The sequence below is a fragment of the Rana temporaria genome, chromosome 3 (assembly GCF_905171775.1).
Source record: "Rana temporaria chromosome 3, aRanTem1.1, whole genome shotgun sequence".
In the NCBI taxonomy this organism is placed as follows: Eukaryota; Metazoa; Chordata; class Amphibia; order Anura; family Ranidae; genus Rana; species Rana temporaria.
The window spans coordinates 154,225,907-154,244,920 of NC_053491.1; the positions used below are offsets into that span (position 1 = coordinate 154,225,907).

At 44.3% G+C, this 19,014-nt stretch overlaps 1 protein-coding gene across 2 annotated transcripts in view; it reads right to left on the reverse strand.

Annotated features, from left to right (window-relative positions):
• Nucleotides 1-19,014, reverse strand: part of LOC120931820 (glutamine-rich protein 1-like) — a 75,954-nt gene that overhangs the window by 42,260 nt on the left and 14,680 nt on the right. For both annotated transcript variants that reach the window (XM_040343673.1, XM_040343672.1), the window contains exon 2: nucleotides 11,981-12,085. The gene's annotated coding sequence lies outside the window, so the exon portion shown is untranslated. The remainder of the gene's footprint in view (nucleotides 1-11,980; nucleotides 12,086-19,014) is intronic.

A 19,014-nucleotide genomic window follows, 5' to 3' on the forward strand; every position in this document is an offset into this window, starting at 1 on the left:
AGAAGCCACACGAACTTGGACAGCATGAGAGAGATTCACCAAAAAAGTTTTTTTTTCATCATACTTACCTGTAAAATACTTTTGAAGACATCATGGGTTATACTCTGTGATGCATTTGCCTATATGTCTCAGTTTAATGCTCCCTGCTAGCCATGTGTGTAGAGGTATAAAGGAATTTCATGTGTGATTCATTCCTCTAACAGGTTATTGAAGTGCTAATGTCCCCTCACTATTCTAAAGGTTAATTGGTCTATTGTGTTGTGTGAAGAAGATCTGTGTTTACCCTTAAAAGATGTGTATTGTATCATCAGGCTAAATGATTAGAGAAGTGGTATGTTAATTATTCTGATTGCTTCAGTGTAGTAATTAACTCCACTGATGTCTTTATCTAAAGAAATGTGTCTGCATGGTCGGCTCCGACTTGTCTCCTATAATCTGTATGGGAAACCCCACTGTGTGAGGGGGGGCGGAGATTTCATTGTTCCTAACAGGTTGTAACCACATATAAGCTCAGTTTTTGTGTCATTAAAGTATCTTGTTCCAGCATTAAGCCTTGGCATGTGTGGCTTATTATGGCGATTCCAGGAGGGGATGTTCTTGTATGGGGAGAAGGGAATGCTTAACGGGGATATCATTCTAATACCGTCACAATCTCCATCTCCAGGTGAATGGACACTGGTAGACCAAAGGTCTTTAGACAGGAAGTGATCCCCTATTTAACCCCTTCCCGTACAGGTCGGTTTTGTATCAATCACTGAATCCTCAAAAAGAGGGGAGGGACCTCTGTGTCCCATGGTGTACTTAAAAAAAAAAAAAAAAAAGGTTTTTACAGTTAAGTATGATGAACAAATTCTATTTTGTTTTTCATACATCATGGGACACAGAGTTAGGCAAATATTCATTACCTACTGGGATGTCCTAGAGTAATAGCCTTGAGAGGAGGGAGACATCCTGCCAAACAATAGCCATCAGAGCTTATACGGCAGGCTGCAGTACACTGCGGTCGAAAGCCGAATCCTCACTGCTCGAAAATTCACTTGATAACACTTTGTGAAAGTATGCACTGAAGACCAGGTATCAGCCTTACAAATATGAGCCACGGATACCCGATACCTGATACCTGGTAGAATAAGATTGAACGCTAAAAGGGAGGAGCTTTACGTTTCAGACCATAGGCCTGTATGACCAATTGACGAACCCAATTGACATTGGAAGCTGCCTGCCCCCTTCTTGGGTCCTTTTGGTTAAACAAAAAAGGAGTCTGATCCTCGGATCTCCGCAGATCTAGACAAATAAACCTCGACTGCTTAGACAACGTCCAAAGAATAGTCGTCTCTCTTCCGCCAAACGAGGCTGAGAGAAAAAGAAGGCAAAATAATGTCCCGATTTAAAATGAAAGGCCAACACCACCTTTGGCAAAAAGCATGGAACAGGTCTTAAGACAACCCAGTCGTGGTGAAGCATCAAGTATGATTTCCTGCACTCAGAGGTGATGGCCATCAGGAAGGCTAGCTTGCATGACAGCAAGTCTAATGGAATTTCCTTGATAGGCTCAAATGGTTGTTACTGTAACACAGACAGCACTAAGATCAAGTCCCAAGGACACATAGGTGAATTGGGGGGGGAGCAAGCGAGTTGCCCCCGGCATAAAGGTTTGGAAGAATACCGATGAGGGTCAAACCTTGACCTCCGATTGTACTCAAAGTCAATTTGATTTCCACAGCTACTGTAGAAAATAGAGAATTCTCCCAATCACGTATTTCCGAGGATGCCATTTTTTGGCTTCACAACAAGCAATATAAAAAGTCTTCCACACCCTATGATGGATCCTCCTAGTGAAACCTTTTCTAGCATTCACTAGGGTAGACACCACTGTTCCAGAGATGCAAAGGTCCCTTAACACACTGGCTTCAATAGCCATGCTGTCAAACTTAGAGACTGTAAATTGGGGTGGAATATAGGACCTTGAGACAGTAGATCGGGGCGACATGGAAGCATCCATGGCCCCTCTATTGTCAGTCTCACAATCTCCAGGAACCAGCGCCTTTTGGGCCAGGCTGGTGCCACCAGAATGACGAACCCCCTCTCCAAATTCTGCGCAACAAATGTGGAAGGAGAGGGATCGGAGGGAAAGCATATACCAGGGAGTACTGGCTCCATGGAACTACCAGAGCATCTGCTCTGATTGACAGAGGATCTCTTGTTCGGGACACAAACTGCTGCAACTTGTTGTTGAACCTGGATACCAGTAGGTCGACCTCTGGCCATCCCCAATTTCCTGGAACACCCCTAGGTGTAGGGACCATGCTTCCGGGCATATCTTCTGGCGGCTGAGATAACCTGCCTTCCAGTTCTCTACTCCCGGGATATGGACTGCCGATATAATTGGCACATGTCCTTCTGCCCAGGCTAGTATGTGGTTCACCTCCTTCAGAGCTTAACGACTCCTGGTACCGCCTTAGTGGTTTATATAGACCACTGCAGTGGCATTGTCGGACTGAACCCCAAATAGGGCAGTCCTGAAGCTCCACCATCCAGGACCATAGGGCCAGTTGTACTGCCCGTAATTCCAAGATGTTGATGGGTAGGATCTGTTCTGTCCTTGACCATTTCCCCTGAGCTGTCAGCCCCTCTAGGGTCGCTCCCCAGCCTGAGAAACTGGCATCTGTAGTCAGTACTCTCCAAGTTACCGGGAGGAAGGATTTTCCCTTTCGCAGGTTCTGATCCTGCGACCACCAGTTTAGGCTTAAGCGTGTCGAGGAGATAAGAACATTGGATAATCCAGGGCTTGTCTTCTATTGTTCCAAGCCAATAAGATGTCTTGTTGTAAAGGCCTGGAATAGTACTGGGCATAGTGCACCACCTCGGAGGATACCATCCTTCCTAGAAGACTCATACAGAGCCAAATGGAGGGTTGTCTGGTGCCCCTTATTTAATGCACCCGATCCTTCAGGGCGGCTAAAATAATCTTGCTTGGACCGTATCTAGGATCAGACCTAAATTAGAAATTACATTTTAGACTTTGAGCTGGTTTCAAGGCTGACTTTTTGGTATTTATGATCCAGTCTAAGCTTTTCAAAAATACTGCACTGTGCATATTATGCTCTGTTCTAGAGCCTGTAATGAGTGATCTCTGAGCAGAAGGTTGTCCAGATACATGAGCAACAGGACCCATTGGGCCCTTAAAAAGACCCAGTACTGGTGCTAGGAGCTTTGTGAACCCCCGGGGAGCTGTAGCAAGCCCAAAGGTTAGAGCCACAAACTGAAAGGACGTTGCTCTACTGCAAATCGTAGGAACCTCGTATGAGGCTGAAAAATAGGTACGTGTAAAAAACACGCATCTTTTATATTGATGGAGGCTATAAAAGTCTCCTGCCTGGAGTGAGACTACTACTGAGCGGACAGACTCTATCCGAAAGGACCGTATCAGATACTAATTCAGCGATCTTAGGTCCAAAATGGGCCTTATGTCCTAGTTTGGTTTTTGAACCGTAAACAGGTTTGAATAAAACCCTGTGCCCTTTCGGATACAGGAACCTCTACAATCACTCCTTGATGCACTAAATGATGTAGCGCCTGAAGCATTAAGTCTCTTTTTGGAGGATCCGAGGGAACGCTGGGTCTTAAAAAACTCTATGGGGGAACCCCCCGCAACTCAAGCTTGTAACTGCGGATATAGTTAATTGAGGTGACCCACTCATCCTAAATTTTTGTTCTCCAAATGTCCGCAAAGTGCAGCAGCCTTCTCAACACCCGATAGAGTGGAAGCATCCCCTCAAAAATAGGATTTTATGCTCACCGATAAATCTTTCTCCGAGTTCATGGACAGACACAGCCTTAATCTTGACTTAATGGGTATTAGCCTTCCTTTAGGCGTTGACTAGGCAGAAACGTATATAAAAGGTTAACTTATCATACATACCCTATAGCCCAGGGGGCGGGCCCTCTGGGTATAACCCCTCTCTCTGCATCTCGCAGATCAGTTCATCAAAAAGTAGTACAAACATAAAAAGGAGGGGAGGGTTCCGTGTGCATCCATAAACTCAGAGAAAGAGATTTTACGGTGAGCATAAAATCCTATTTTCATTTTCGTTCATGGACGTACACAGCCTTAATCTTGACTTAGTGGGACGTCCCAAAGCAGTGTCAAAATGAGGGGTGGGAACAGCAAAAAAAATTAAACTTCACCCCAAAACAGAGCTCCTCAATTGAGGAGTTGTAACTCTAAACAGCCGCCTGCAAAACTTTGCGGCCAAAGAAGCATCCAAAGATGCACTCACATCAACTTGTAAAAGTGTGACCGGGCGACCAGGTCGCCGCCTTACACACCTGGGAAACAGACACTTGATGTCAGAAACCCCAAGAGGCACCATTGCCCTGGTCGAATGCATCGTGATAGGGAGGCGCTCGACCCTTTATGGCGTAAGCCTGATCAGGATCTGTCGGGTCCACCTCGAAATGGTGGCTGATGAGACCGTTGGGACCAGCCACCGAAACAAACAGTGAGTCTGAACTCCGGAACGGAGCCGTAACAGACAAGTATATTCTAGGAGCTCAAACAGCGTCCGAGGAATGCCACGTCGTCTCCTTAGGATTCGACGGATGAGCACACAAGTATGACAGTACAATGTCTTCCTTGAGATGGAAGGTCGAAATGACCTTAGGAAGAATCTAAGACTGCGAACGCAGCACCATCTTATCTTTGTGCAAGATCAGATAGGGAGCCTTTCATGACAAGGCTGCCAGCTCAGAACCTGTCTTAGCTGACATAACAGCCACTAAAAGGACCACTTTCTGAGAAGTGTCAACAAGGGAACTTCCCTAATGTTCTCAACAGTGGTTCTGAGGCACCTAGAGGTCATGGCGTTAAGCCATGGACTGTAAAGCAGGATGACCTATGGGACCTTGCGACAGCAGATCCTCTCATAGCGGTAGACGCCAAGGTGCGTCTGCTATTCAAATCCCCACGGAGGTAGTGGAGGACGGACCGGAGGGGGCACCTGTCGAACCCTCTGTAGAAATGTTCTCCCTAGAGAGTGAGTCGCCAGCGGTGGCTGAAAGAAAATAGCCAGGTCAGATATCTGCCCCTTAACCAAATAAGTCCGTGGATTCCACTTCATTTCCTCGCAAAGGGCTAAGTAAGCACTCCAAGTGCGATAATAAATCCTCCTAGAGGATAACTTCCTAGCCTTCCTTATGGTAGGAATCACAGAATCCGACAGGCCCCGGTCTCGTAGTACCTGGCTTTCAATAGCCATGCTGTTAAGCATGGCAATACCGTGAAGAAAGGGGACAGTAAAGCAGGATGCAGAATGGGACCTTGTGATAGCGGGGCCTCGCTCAGCAGTAGACGCCAAGGGACGTCTGCTACTAGCCGCACTAGATCGGCGTACCAAGGACACCGAGGCCAATCTGGAGCAATTGGGATCATAGGAATCCTGTCTGCCTCCACTCTGCTAAGCAGAAGAGGCAGGAGCTTTAGAGGAGGGAAGGCCTAGATTAGCCGGTACTGACTCCACGGCGCCACTAACGCATCTGTCGCGTCCGGCCATGGGTCTCCTGACCTGGCCACAAACCTCAATACCTTCCGATTGAGTTGAGACGCCAGGAGATCTACGTCTGGCGTGCCCCATCTTGGGCAAAGAAGCTAAAACACCTCCGGGTGCAGAGACCATTCTCCTTTGTCCAGCACCTGGCAACACAGGTAGTCCGCCTGCCAGGTTTTCCACACCCGGAATGTATATGGCCGACAGTGCCGGTACGCTCTTTTCTGCCCACCTTAGGATGTCAAGCGACTTCTGACGCTGCAGCCGAGCTACTTGTTCCTCCTTGATGGTTGACATATGCCACCGCCGTGGCGTTGTCCGACTGGATCCTGACTGGATGCCCTCGTAGCCTCTGAGACCATGTGAAGAGGCACATCCTGATCGCCCGAAGTTCCAGGACCTTGATCGGCAAATGGAAATCCTCTGGAGACCAGCGACCCTGGGTCGACTGAACCCCCCAGACTCCCCCACCGGTAAGGCTGGCGTCCGTCGTGATGACTACCCAGTGATAAGGAAGGAATGACTTCCCGGACAGAAGTGCCGGTGAGGTCAGCCACCACACCAGGGAGGGCCTGACCAGGTGGCTCACCCGGATCTGATAATCCAGGGATGATGGGCACTTGCATCTGAACAGAATTTTCCTTCTGTAGCACTCGCGTGCGAGATAGCTCCTATGGTACCGCCTCGAAGGAGGCCACCATGAGGCCCGGGACTCGCATGCAAAGCGGAGTGTCGACCCTTCTGGGATGTCAACTACTGCACCGCAGCCCGAAGGTCTGCAACTTTTCCTTTTGAGGAGTCCAGAATCAATCCCAGATACACTAGGCATTGAGTCGTTACCATTACTGACTTTTGAATGTTCAGTAGCCACCCAAGTGTCTGAGGGCCTGATGTTATAGACACGCTCACCTCTAATTTTGAGGCTGAAGCGGCCCTCAGAAGCAGGTCGTCCAAGTAGCCCACGACAGCGATGCCACGTTGTCTTAGTAGGGCGAGAATTGGGGCAATCACCTTGGTGAACACCCTTGGTGCCGATGCCAGGTCAAAGCGCAGAAGTTTCTAATGCTTTGTTCATATGTAGATAGGCATCCCTGATGTCCAAGGATGCCAGAAAGTCCCCTAGCTGGAGGGTAGTAACGACAGAGCGGATTGATGCCATCCAGAATCTTACCTCCTATGGCATCCTTAATAATGTCATCCAGGCAAGCTCCAAAGAGTCTATAGCCTTTAAAGGGCAGGTCCATTAGGGCCTTCTTGGAAGCTTGGTCCGCCGACCAATTCTTCAACCACAGTAGACGGCATAACAACACAGCCTGAGCAGAGGCTCTGGCCAGCAAAGGAATAGTGTCCAAGGCTGATTCACACATGAATTTTAGGCCCTGTACCAGTTGTTCCGCTAGGGCTACCTTGTGGGTGGAAGCGTGATGTGTTTGTAACCCATTGAGCAGTAACTTTGCCCACTCCGTGAGTGTCTGGGACACCAGCGCCCCAACTATGGTTGGGCGTACCGCTGAACCTACTACAGTGTATAGGTTACGGGATATCGCTCTGCCTTCTTGTCCGCTGGGTCCTTGAAGGCAGGAGCCCCCTCCACCGGAAGGGTGGCAAGCTTGTTTAATCTGGACACAGGAGGGTCCACTATTGGGGGGGGGGGGGGGGGGGGAGAGAGGTCAATTTCTTTAAGAAACTCTTCTCCAGTGGGTAACTTACCGCTAGGTTTTTAGGTACAAAAAAGTTTTTGTGGTCTGTCCCATTCCTTTTATAAAAGTGTCTAAATAAGACACACAAGGGAACACTTTAGCAGTGTGGGTCGCCTTGGGGTACCCAAAGGGGACCGCCGCTTCTGTTGCTTCTACAGACCCCTCTATTTTTAGGGTATCTCACACTGCGTTGATAATGTCACTCACCAGAGCCTTCTCACGAGCTGACCTGGGTCCAGAGTCATCCTCACTGTCTGGCCGCTCTAGGTCTGCACCGTCAGATACCTCAGAGTCAGGGTCCTGAGTGGTAGCTAGACCTGGCTCCGTATCTGAGTTGTCCCCAGAAGATGGTGGGGGAGGGGGCGCTTTCTAGCCCCCGTTCTTCCACACGCTGATTCCACCTTGGCAATGAAGGCATCTAGGATTGCCGACATAGCGTCCACCGATACATCGGGTACAGGGGCATCAATTGCCAACGCAGGTGTTTCAGGGAAAGAAACGTCTGTTTCTGACGCCATGCTGCCCACACGCTTGACACATGGATTCCAAGCAAGGTGGACAACCCACCCTCCTAACTGCAGCAGAGATGAGGGGTACCCCCCCCAGAGGACTCACCACCCTGGAACCAGCAGTGCAGTGCTGTTTAGCTGAGCTGCAATATAACTGTCAGTCTGCTGAATGGCTGCTATCTACAAGGCTGCTGTCCTTATCAGCTTGTTTGCTAGTCAGCAACGTGTGTATTTGGCTGCTGATTTATAAGATGGCCGCCACTCAGGCGCTAGAGGTCAAGCATACTGAGGCCCCAAAAGCATGGCCGCCAGTGCTGTAACACTAGCAAGGGCTACAAAAAAATGGCCGCCGAGCGGGACGCTAGAGGTACCAGTTTCATGGGGAAATGCTGCCAGAGTATAGCCGTTCTAAGCGCCCTTCTTGGGACACACCGTGCAGGCCGGGAGACGCGGTACAGCCCCCCCTTGGGCGCTGTGTGAGCAACACCTCCAGTGCTGGGCGGCTACAAGAAAATGGCCGCCATAGTGCACATAGACCCCAGAAGTATGGCCGCCGAGCTCCGAGTAGAGGCCAACAGTGGCTAAAAGAAAATGGCCGCCAGGTATACAAACAATCCAGCATGGTCACAGAAAAAATGGTCGCCTTGCTAATCAACAAGTATATTAGTAGTGAATAACACGTATACGAAATGTAACAAACCCTGTGAATCAAAAATGATATACATACATACACAAATAATATATATATATATATATATATATATATATATATATATATATATATATATATATATAAATAATATATATATATAATATATATATAATTTTTTTGTGAAAAATCTGACTATCATAGGTGGATTATTTATTTTTTTCATTGACTTTGCACCAAGACTCACGTTTGCATCTTTGCATGGATTTATTTATTAATTGAAGTTGATTTTGCATTTTTGCTGATTGTGGATCACGATATTTATTCATTCAATAGTCCCATTTGAATTAATTTAAACATCGCACACAGCACTTTATTATTAGATTATTATTAAGTGTTATTTACACACACCCCATTATTTTTTACACTTTGGAATTTATTTATTGAAGCACCTTTACCAATGGAATTTTGAACTATTGGCACTTTTGTGCACAGAGACCCATTTGAGAAATGTACTACTATATATTTATTAATTTTATCATCAATTATTGAGTGTTACATCGGACATTTTTCACATATTAAATAATTTTTTCTTATATCAATTCAATTACCCTATTTAATACGTTAGTGTTTTCCTCTGGGTGGTATTCTACACCACCTATGATAGTCAGATTTTTCACAAAAGAAATCACTCTTGTCATCCCCCACATTATCCGGTTGATGTTTGGTGGGTATTATTATACTTGGAGTGAAACATATATATATATTTTTTTTTATTCACAGGGTTTGTTATATTTCTTATACGTGTTATTCACTACTAATATTATACTTGTTGATTAGCAAGCACCATTACACCCCCCTTTATTTAATACTCATTATTAGTGTGTGAGCACTATCTAGTTGTGGCTGCTGCTTAGTGTTTAATTTTTAATTAGTTCTATAATTATTTTAGTTCTTAGATTGCCTTAGTGTGGTTTTACGCATTAGTTTCCCCTATTTACATGGACACAAGTAAGCAATATCTATACACTTATACTTTATATTGGTTCCCAGGTGGAGCTCCCCAGGGCAACCCCTACCTCAGCAGTCTAGGGAGGAGGGGGGAAGGGAAATAGAGCCCTTTACTCACCTGGGTGAATCCATCACCCCCAGCACCAAAGTCAAAAGTCTCAGAGTCACCTTCGACACCTACATGACAATGGATGCACAAATAGGGTCAGTAGTCAGCGGATCGCACCATCTGCTGCGCCTTCTACGCAGACTCATTCCCTTTATCGCAAAAAAAGACATAGCAGTCGTGGTGGGAACAATTATCAACTCCAGACTTGACTATGCAAATGCCCTCTATCTTGGACTCCCAAAATACCAAATCACTCGTCTGCAAGTCGTTCAAAATACGGCCGCTCGACTTGTGACTGGGAAAAAAACATGGGAATCAATCTCACCTTCGTTGAGATCCCTTCATTGGTTGCCCATAAAAGACAGAATCACTTTCAAGGCACTCTGTCTAACGCATAAGTGTATTCTGGGAAATGCCCCCCAATATCTATGCGAGAAACTAAAAGCTCACAACACCAATCGCATTCTGCGATCCACCAACCAAAATCTACTCCAGATACCTAAGGCCAGATACAAGTCCAAAGGAGAACGAAGATTTGCAGTCCAAGGACCCAGACTATGGAACGCTCTACCAACCACCATCTGATTGGAGGTAAACCACCTGGCCTTCAGGAGAAAGATCAAGACCCATCTCTTCTGAGGGCCCAGGGAATGGATACCAAGCGCCCAGAGGCGATTCAGTTTGCATGTGTTGCGCTATATAAGTTTCTCACTCACTAACTCACCTCTCCAGGGATGCCCAGCTCTGTTTTCTTGCCGAAGCAAGGTAGTAGTACTTACCCTCCTGTGGTTTTATGCTGGAGCATCCTGGACAGTGCATCTTCTGCATGGTAACGGAGATGACTGTCGGCCAGGCTACTGCGACTCGGCCCTGTAGACCATTCTTTATGCAAGCCCTGGAGCGCATAGCTGGATAAACCAGCGCGCAGCTACGGTTGGCACGCGCTCGATGGCCGAAACTGGGAAGAATACAAGGATCTAGAAACCAGCCTGTCGCCCAGTCGGCAGTTGATCGAAGATCGCAGGAAAAAAAAAAATCCAGAATCTTGAACTAACGGCCTTCAAGCCATGGGCCTGAAGGGAGCCATGTCTTCTCCTGAAACTTGGCATAAAAAAAATGATCTGCGAGATGCAGAGAGAGGGGTTATACCCAGAGGGCCCGCCCCCTGGGCGGGGGCTATAGGGTGTGTATGATAAGTTAACCTTTTATATAAGTTTCTGCCTAGTCAACTCCTAAAGGAAGGCTAATACTCTCTAAGTCAAGAGTCAGTCTCTCTAAATGAACTACACCCAGACAATGATGTTAATCTCCTTCTGATGTACGGGAGCCAAACAGTGGGGAGGAAACACAATGTCCTGGGTTACGATGACAGGCCAAAACCATATTGGGATGGAAGGAGGCTCTAAGCCTTAAAGGAAAACATTTTTTTAGCTAAATAGCTTCCTTTACCTTACTGCAGTACTGGTTTCATGTCCTCATTGTTCGTTTTTGCTTTGAAGTTGCTGTAATTCTGCTGTGATCTCCCCACTTCCTGCTTGTCTGGCTCCTTATGAAAAATCTCATGGCAGCTTTTCACTGTGGTCCAAGCTGTGAGCTCCTCAGAACCAATCAGATTCATTTTAAAAAACAAAACACTGCCCTGGATTTGTTTGTTTTTGTTCTGTCGGTCTCTTTACTTCACAGAAACATGAAACCAGGTTAAAAACGAAAGTGAAACTAAAGGCACATTATATGATTGAATTTAATCTATTTTTAATCATTTTTAAAAGGAATCAGTTAGGAATTAGTTTTTATGTCTCTATACCCAGTAAACAGTAATTTCAGCAAAAAAAATGTTTTCCTTTAGTGACCCCTTAATTCCACCTGGTCATTGCATAATACTAGAAAAGTTTTTTTACTGGTCAAAGAAGCCAGTTAAGACACATGCCTTGCAGAGGTGACAGCAACAAGGAAAAATCTTGTGAGCAAGCATGGAAAGAGGAATATGGGTTTCAAAGGGCAATTGTTGTTGCAAAAACCAAAATTCAATTCCCACTGAGACACCAGAGGGAGCCTCTTGAAAAACACACCCCGTATAAAGGTCTTAATCAATCAAGGAATGAGTGGCCAACTATCTTTGGAACAGGATCTCAAGATTTTACTTTTAAGAGTACTTGGGGTGAATTTGTAATCCTGGCCCAATTGTTATAAAAAAAAAAAAAAAAAAAAAAAAAAAAAAAAAAAAAAAAAAAAAGAGAATTTATCCCAAGATTACTTCTTCCCTCACCAGGAGGTCATCCAGATCTCCCACAATGGGGATACACCGGAAAAATCTTTCTGTATGTGGTAATATGACAGAAATGTCACTGGACCCTGTGTCACTCAAAAGAACAAGAAAGAAATTATTATGGAAGTATTTGCTGCCACTTCTAAATATAATTGACAAGTTAAATATATATTTTAAAAATTCACCATACCTTACTCTGACATTGATCATCAAGATAATCACTGTCCTCATGTCCACAATTATCAGGGAAGTCACCAGCTGAGATATCACTTGGTTGGTTGTTAGAATTGTGATTCTAGAATAAAAAGAAAAATGTACATCATTAAAAAAAAAAAAAACTACTCAAGTAGATTTATTTAAAAAGTGATTTTTTTTTTGTCCATGTTTTACAGTAAAAAGATGATCTGCAAGTTCACACTATGAGTCCTAGAAATGCATAACATCTGCATCCTATGGCATGCTTTTAGTGAAGTTGCACTTTGCCCTTCAGTTTTGAATAGCATGCTCCTTCAACCTTTTTTGCCCACTCCCGTTAAGCTGCCAGAGCCATAGAGTGTAGATTAGAACTGGTCAGGGTCTGTGCATGCATTAAGATTTACCACTCTATTTGTCCTGTTTACCATAATGGGCAAAAGAGAAATTAAAAGAAAATACCAACATTTGGGTTGCCTCCAGAACAGGAATAGAGGAAAAATCTTCCAATAGGGACACTAGTTCTGGTGACACCTCAGGATTCCCTCACTTTCTGTGTTGACTATGGGTCAGGAAGTGAAGAAAAAAAATGTAAAATGGGACAAAGGGATCTGTTTCCCGCCCCCTCCGACAGGTTATAAACCTCCCTTATTTTATTTATCCAAAAATAAATGCTTTGACACTAGTTCTACTTCAATACCTATAAATACAAATTATTATCATTCAGGATATATATCTCAGACCTCTGAAGAAACTTCCGGGGAGGGGCGAAATGCATTAGTGGGAACTTCCAGTGACGTCACATCAGCTTTATGGAACGCAAACCACGAGTATCGGAACACCGATCTATTTTCTCTGGCTGTATAATCTATTTTTAAATGTGAGTGTAATGCTTTTCGATTTAAACTACTTTTAAGCTCAATAAAACGGATTTGCATTATATACACACTCTCATCTCCTCCAGGGCTTGATAAAGGAGCGCGACTGCCGCGTCATCGCAGTACGCCCGCTCAAGAAACACGTCGCATTCCAGTGACGTCACAGCTGCCTTTCTGCTGGAATAATTTCCATCCTCAACACCTTACAGCGGTGAAGGACAGCTCCCCACAGAACAGCGCCCAGCAGGAGGACCAAAAGTGACAGAACTGATGACTTCTCCTAAAGATTTTATGTACAAATGCCTATTTGAACTCTACCAAATGTGAGTTGCCTGTACTTATTTACATATTAAATTGCTTAAAACATCTACACTTAGAGGCGCCTCTTCCCTTGCTCTTTTTGTTACAGTCTTAGAACATGGTTTCTGTTCTTCAATGATGGCAGCTCTGAGGTTATAGTTGTGACCCCTGCAAAAACTTTTATCCATCCATCCCTGGACTTTCTCTCTTGTACCCCCTGAGCTTGGACTCTTTTGTACTGTGCAAATCTTGTGCACATTAATATTATTTTAATTACCATTACTTTTATCATTACTATACTTTTATAATATTAAGGAATTCTTGTATTCAGCTTTTTGCGCATTTTCTCCTTGTGGCCTTGTAAAAACCTACCTGATCCACCAAGGTGCTGGTAAATATATACACACACTCACAAAAGTGGAGTACATCCCTCATATTTTTGTAAATATATATCTTTTTATGTGACAATACTGAACAAATGACACTTTGCTACAATGTAAAGTAGTGAGTGTACAGCTTGTATAACAGTGTAAATTTGCTGTCCCCTCAAAATAAATCAACACAGCCATTAATGTCTAAACCGCTGGCAACAAAAGTGAGTACACCCCCCTCACATTTTTGTAAGTGTTTTATTACATCTTTTCATATGACAATACTGAAGAAATTACACTTTGCTACAATGTATAGTGAGTGTGCAACTTCTATGACAGTGTAAATCTGCTGTCCCCACGCAAGTGAACTTTAATGGCACCCCAGTCTTTGTCTGTAGGGTTCAATATTGAGTTGGCCCACCCTTTGCAGCTATCACAGCTTCAACTTTTCTGGGAAGGCTGTCCACAAGGTTTAGGAGTGTGTCTATGGGAATGTTTGACCATTCTTCCAGAAGCGCATTTGTGAGGTCAGGCACTGATGTGGAAAAGGCCTGGTTCGCAGTCTCCGCTCTAATTCATTTTAAAGGTGTCCTGTCCCATCGTGTTGAGGTGCAGACCAATCAAGTTCCTCCACCTCAAACCCACTCATTCATGTCTTTATGGACTTTTCTTTGTGCACTGGTCCCAATTATTTGGTGGAGGGTGGGTAATGGTGTGGGGTTGTTTTTCCAGGAGCTGGGCTAGGCCCTTAGTTCCAATGAAGGAAACTCTTAAGGCGTCAGCATACCAAGACATTTTGGAGCAGCTCAACTTTGTGCGAACAGTTTGGGGATGGCCTCTTCCTGTTCAAACATGACCGTGCACAAAGCAAGGTACATAAAGAAATGGATGCGGGAGTTTGGAGTGGAGGAACTTGACTGGCCTGCACAAAGTCCTGACCTCAACTCGATCTTCTTTAGAAAGAATTAGAGCAGAGACTGCGAGCCAGGCCTTCTCGTCCACATCAGTGCCCGATAGAGAAAAAGGTTTCTGCACTACTTTGGTCCTACTTCAGCCCACTGAATATCATTAAAGTAAGCTCAAAGTAGGATCCTTTCCCTAACCATCTGACTTGCGACGTCCAACATGGCGATTACAGCAGCAGTAAAAGGAAATGATCTCACACTGGGATTGCTTTGATTCCACCTCAAAGTTGGAGCAAAATCTTATTCAAGTCGGATGACCAATGTAAGTCGCAGGGCAACGTAGGATCAGTCGTACAACAGTCGTTTAGTACCATTATGAACCCAGCTTTAAGGGGGTTGAATCTCGATTCTTTAACAATTAATCGTGCAGCTCTAGTGCCTGACCTCACAAATGCGCTTTTGGAAGAATGGTCTAACATTCCCATAGACACACTTCTAAACCTTGTGGACAGCCTTCCCAGAAGAGTTTAAGCCGTTATAGCTGCAAAGAGCGGGCCAACTCAACATTGAACCCTATGGATCAAGACTGGGATGCCATTAGAGTTCATGTGCGTGTAAAGGCAGGTGTCCCAATACTTTTGACAATATAATAATATGTGTGTTTTTTAGGGCCAAAACTAAATCGATTATGAAAATAGTCAACTAATTTCATAATCGAATAATCAGCCAGCCGATGCGTTGGCCTGCATACAGAATGTATTTGTTTACCCATCAGGAAATACAATGAAGTACACACACAGCTCAGTACACCACCCATACATGTCAGTATATACAGTGCAGCACACATACAGCTCAGTACACCAACTATAGGTGTCAAGTGCCTGAGAACGTGTGAGGAGCACTGCCTCATGGGACATGTAGTCCTGGGCAGGAAAAGTGGTTCTAAAGTTCGAAGTTTGTCTGAACCCAGAGAGGGTAGAGGCCGATAGACTGGAGGTAATATAAGACATTTAAAGTAAAGGTTTACGAGATGGAGATATAAAAAAAAAAAAAAAAATCTGATTGAAAGCCGGAAAGTCGTTCCGTTATCCTGACTGGACATCATATTACACCCAGTAAGGATAACGGAACCACTTCCCGGCCATCAATCTGCTATAGGCCAAGCGGGAAGTGGTTAAAATGATGCACACAGTCTCGAGTCACCCCATGCTAAAGTTTCAACTAATATTTGAACATATCACAGCATAGGATATCCAACATTAGAGGCGATTTATTCTTACAAAGCAAATACACCATTGCACACTGGTATCGGCTAGTATTTAGTGTTTCTCTTCTCTCTAAGTTTCTCACTCACTTAGCCAACTTGACCCCAGTAGTGAAAGAAAAGCAGGAGGTGGAGCAAACTAGAGTGTCCTCAGGCGTCAGATGCCCACCTTATCAACCTATAATGCAACTGGTTCTTATTCGCTGGCATCTAGCCCACACAGTGCCCAAGGTTCTAGTGCTGCACAATAAAAACCTGTGGCTTTGTTTTAACACAATTCTGACCTAAACCACAAATTTTTGGTCAGTTTGGGGCAATTTTTAGGCATTTTGCCAAGGCACCCCTGAAGAACCCAGAAGGCATCCCAATTGAAAAATGCTGCTTTCAAGTATTTGGGACTCGCTGGTCTGCATAAAATTGGGTTAAAAGAGTACCTGAACTTTGAGTAAATTGAGTGATCAATTTACATAGCAAGGATTTTAATACAACACTTTGTTTTAGATTCCTACCTGTTTTTCTGAAGAAAAAACATTTCTGAATGGGAGTGACTCATTTTAAAGCAGACCTTCAGTCATGTTATCTTTCCATCTATTAAATCTTCTGCCCTTGTTGTTTTAACTTTGAATAGTAAAAAAAAAAAAATTCTGCCAGTAAATACCTTATAGAGCCCACTTAATCTTTCTGGTCATTAGTCTAGGCTTATGACATCATGCACAGCTCTTTCACTCAGTTTGCACAGAAGGGAGGGGGGGGGGGGGGTGAGTCATAAAAGGGCCAATGAGAGCTGCAGAGCTGGATGCATGTCTGTGTAAATCCAGTAAGTGAACAGGCAGCAACTTCAGCTGCCCATAGTTAAAATGGTTGCAGCCAGACTCAGTGAAGGGAGATTTCTGCAGCAAATTTGGCAAGTAGAGAATCACAGTATATATAAAATATGCAAAGTGGTTGGAGGGGAGCTTCAGAATGGCAAAGATGTTTTTATTACAAATTATGTGAACAGACTGCAATCCCTCTTTAACCACTTAAGACCCGGACCAAAATGCAGCTAAAAGGACCTTGCCCTTTTTTGCGATTCGGCACTGCGTCGCTTTAACTGACAATTGCGCGGTCGTGCAAACAAAATTGGCGTCCTTTTTCCCCACAAATAGAGCTTTCTTTTGGTGGTATTTGATCACCTCTGCGGTTTTTATTTTTTGCGCTATAAACAAAAATAGAGCGACAATTTTGAAAAAAATGCAATATTTTTTACTTTTTGCTATAATAAATATCCCCCAAAAATATATAAAAAAAAAGTTTTTTTCCCTTAGTTTAGGCCGATACGTATTATTCTACCTATTTTTGGTAAAAAAATTCATCGCAATAAGCGTTTATCGGTTGGTTTGCGCAACATTTATAGCGTTTACAAAATAGGGGATAGTTTTATTGCATTTTTATAATTTTTTTTTTTTTTACTACTAATGGCGGCGATCTGCGATTTTTTTCGTGACTGCGACATTATGACGGACACTTCGGACAATTTTGACACATTTTTGGGACCATTGTCATTTTCACAGCAAAAAATGCATTTAAAATGCAGTTTTTTTGCGAAAATGACAATTGCAGTTTGGGAGTTCCTATAAAAGGGATGACACGATCGATGCAGCTGCCACAGTGAAGAACGGGGAAGCCGTGTTTACACACGGCTCTCCCCGTTCTTCAGCTCCGGGGACCGATCGCGGGACTCCAGCGGCGATCGGGTCCGCGAGTCCCGGAGCTTCAGACCGGGTCACCGGAGCCAGCGACCCACGGCTGGGTACTAGTACAGGACGTACATGTGCCCAGCCGTGCCAATCTGCCGACGTACAGTTTTGTTCAAAATTATTCAACCCCCCAATGCTGTAAAGGGTTTTAGGGAATTTAGTGTACATTTGTAATTGTATTCAGAATGAAATCCTACAAGGACTTCTTAAAGAACCATATGCAACTAAAATGACATCAATTGGTTTTGTAATACAGTAGTATATGTTTATTTTGTGAATTCTTCATTTACACAATTATTCAACCCCTTAAAGACTACCACTCTGAAGAACAGAGGTTCATTGAAGTGTTTTCAATCAGGTATTGAAAACACCTGTGGATGTCAGGGAGCAGCAATAAAGCCTAATAAGCACCAATTAGGCAGCTTTAAAATGACTGTGATACTCAGCTCCTTCTAGACATTTACTGGTGTGGTTACAAACATGGTGAAGTCAAGAGAATAGTCCAGGAAGACAAGAGAAGAGGTGATTACTCTTCACATGAAGGGCAATGGCTATAAGAAGATTGCAAAGATGTTAAACATACCAAGAGACACCATAGGAAGCATCATTCGCAAATTCAAGGCAAAGGGCACTGTTGAAACGCTACCTGGTTGTGGCAGAAAGAAGATGCTGACTTCGACTGCTGTGCGCTACCTGAAGCGTAGAGTGGAGAAAAGTCCCCGTGTGACTGCTGAGGAACTGAGAAAAGATTTGTCAGATGTGGGTACTGAAGTTTCTGCTCAGACAATACGGCGCACACTGCGTAATGAAGGCCTCCATGCCAGAACTCCCAGGCGCACCCCCTTGCTGTCTCCAAAGAATAAGAAGAGTCGACTGCAGTATGCCAAAAGTCATGTGGACAAACCACAGAAGTTTTGGGATTGTGTTCTGTGGACTGATGAAAAAAAATTTGAACAGTTTGGGCCCATGGATCAACGCTATGTTTGGAGGAGGAAGAACAAGGCCTATGATGAAAAGAACACCTTGCCTACTGTGAAGCATGGCGGGGGGTCAATCATGCTTTGGGGCTGTTTTGCTTCTGCAGGTACAGGGAAGCTTCAGCGTGTGCAAGCTACCATGAATTCTCTTCAGTACCAGGAGATATTGGATGACAATGTGATGCAGTCCGTCACAAACCTGAGGCTTGGGAGACGTTAGACCTTTCAACAGGACAATGATCGCAAGCATACCTCCAAGTCCACTAGAGCATGGTTGCAGATTAAAGGCTGGAACATTTTGGAGTGGCCATCACAGTCACCAGACTTAAATCTGATTGAGAACCTCTGGTGGGACTTAAAGAAAGCAGTTGCAGTGCGCAAGCCTAAGAATGTGACTGAACTGGAGGCTTTTGCCCATGACGAATGGGCGAAGATACCCGTAGACTTGTGTCAAGCTATGCTTCACGTTTAAAAGCTGTTATAACTGTAAAAGGATGTTGTACTAAGTACTAAGATTGAATGTCACTTGGGGGTTGAATAAAACTGATAATGATGTGAGAACAGAAAAGACATTTGTGGTTATTTCATTATAAATGTT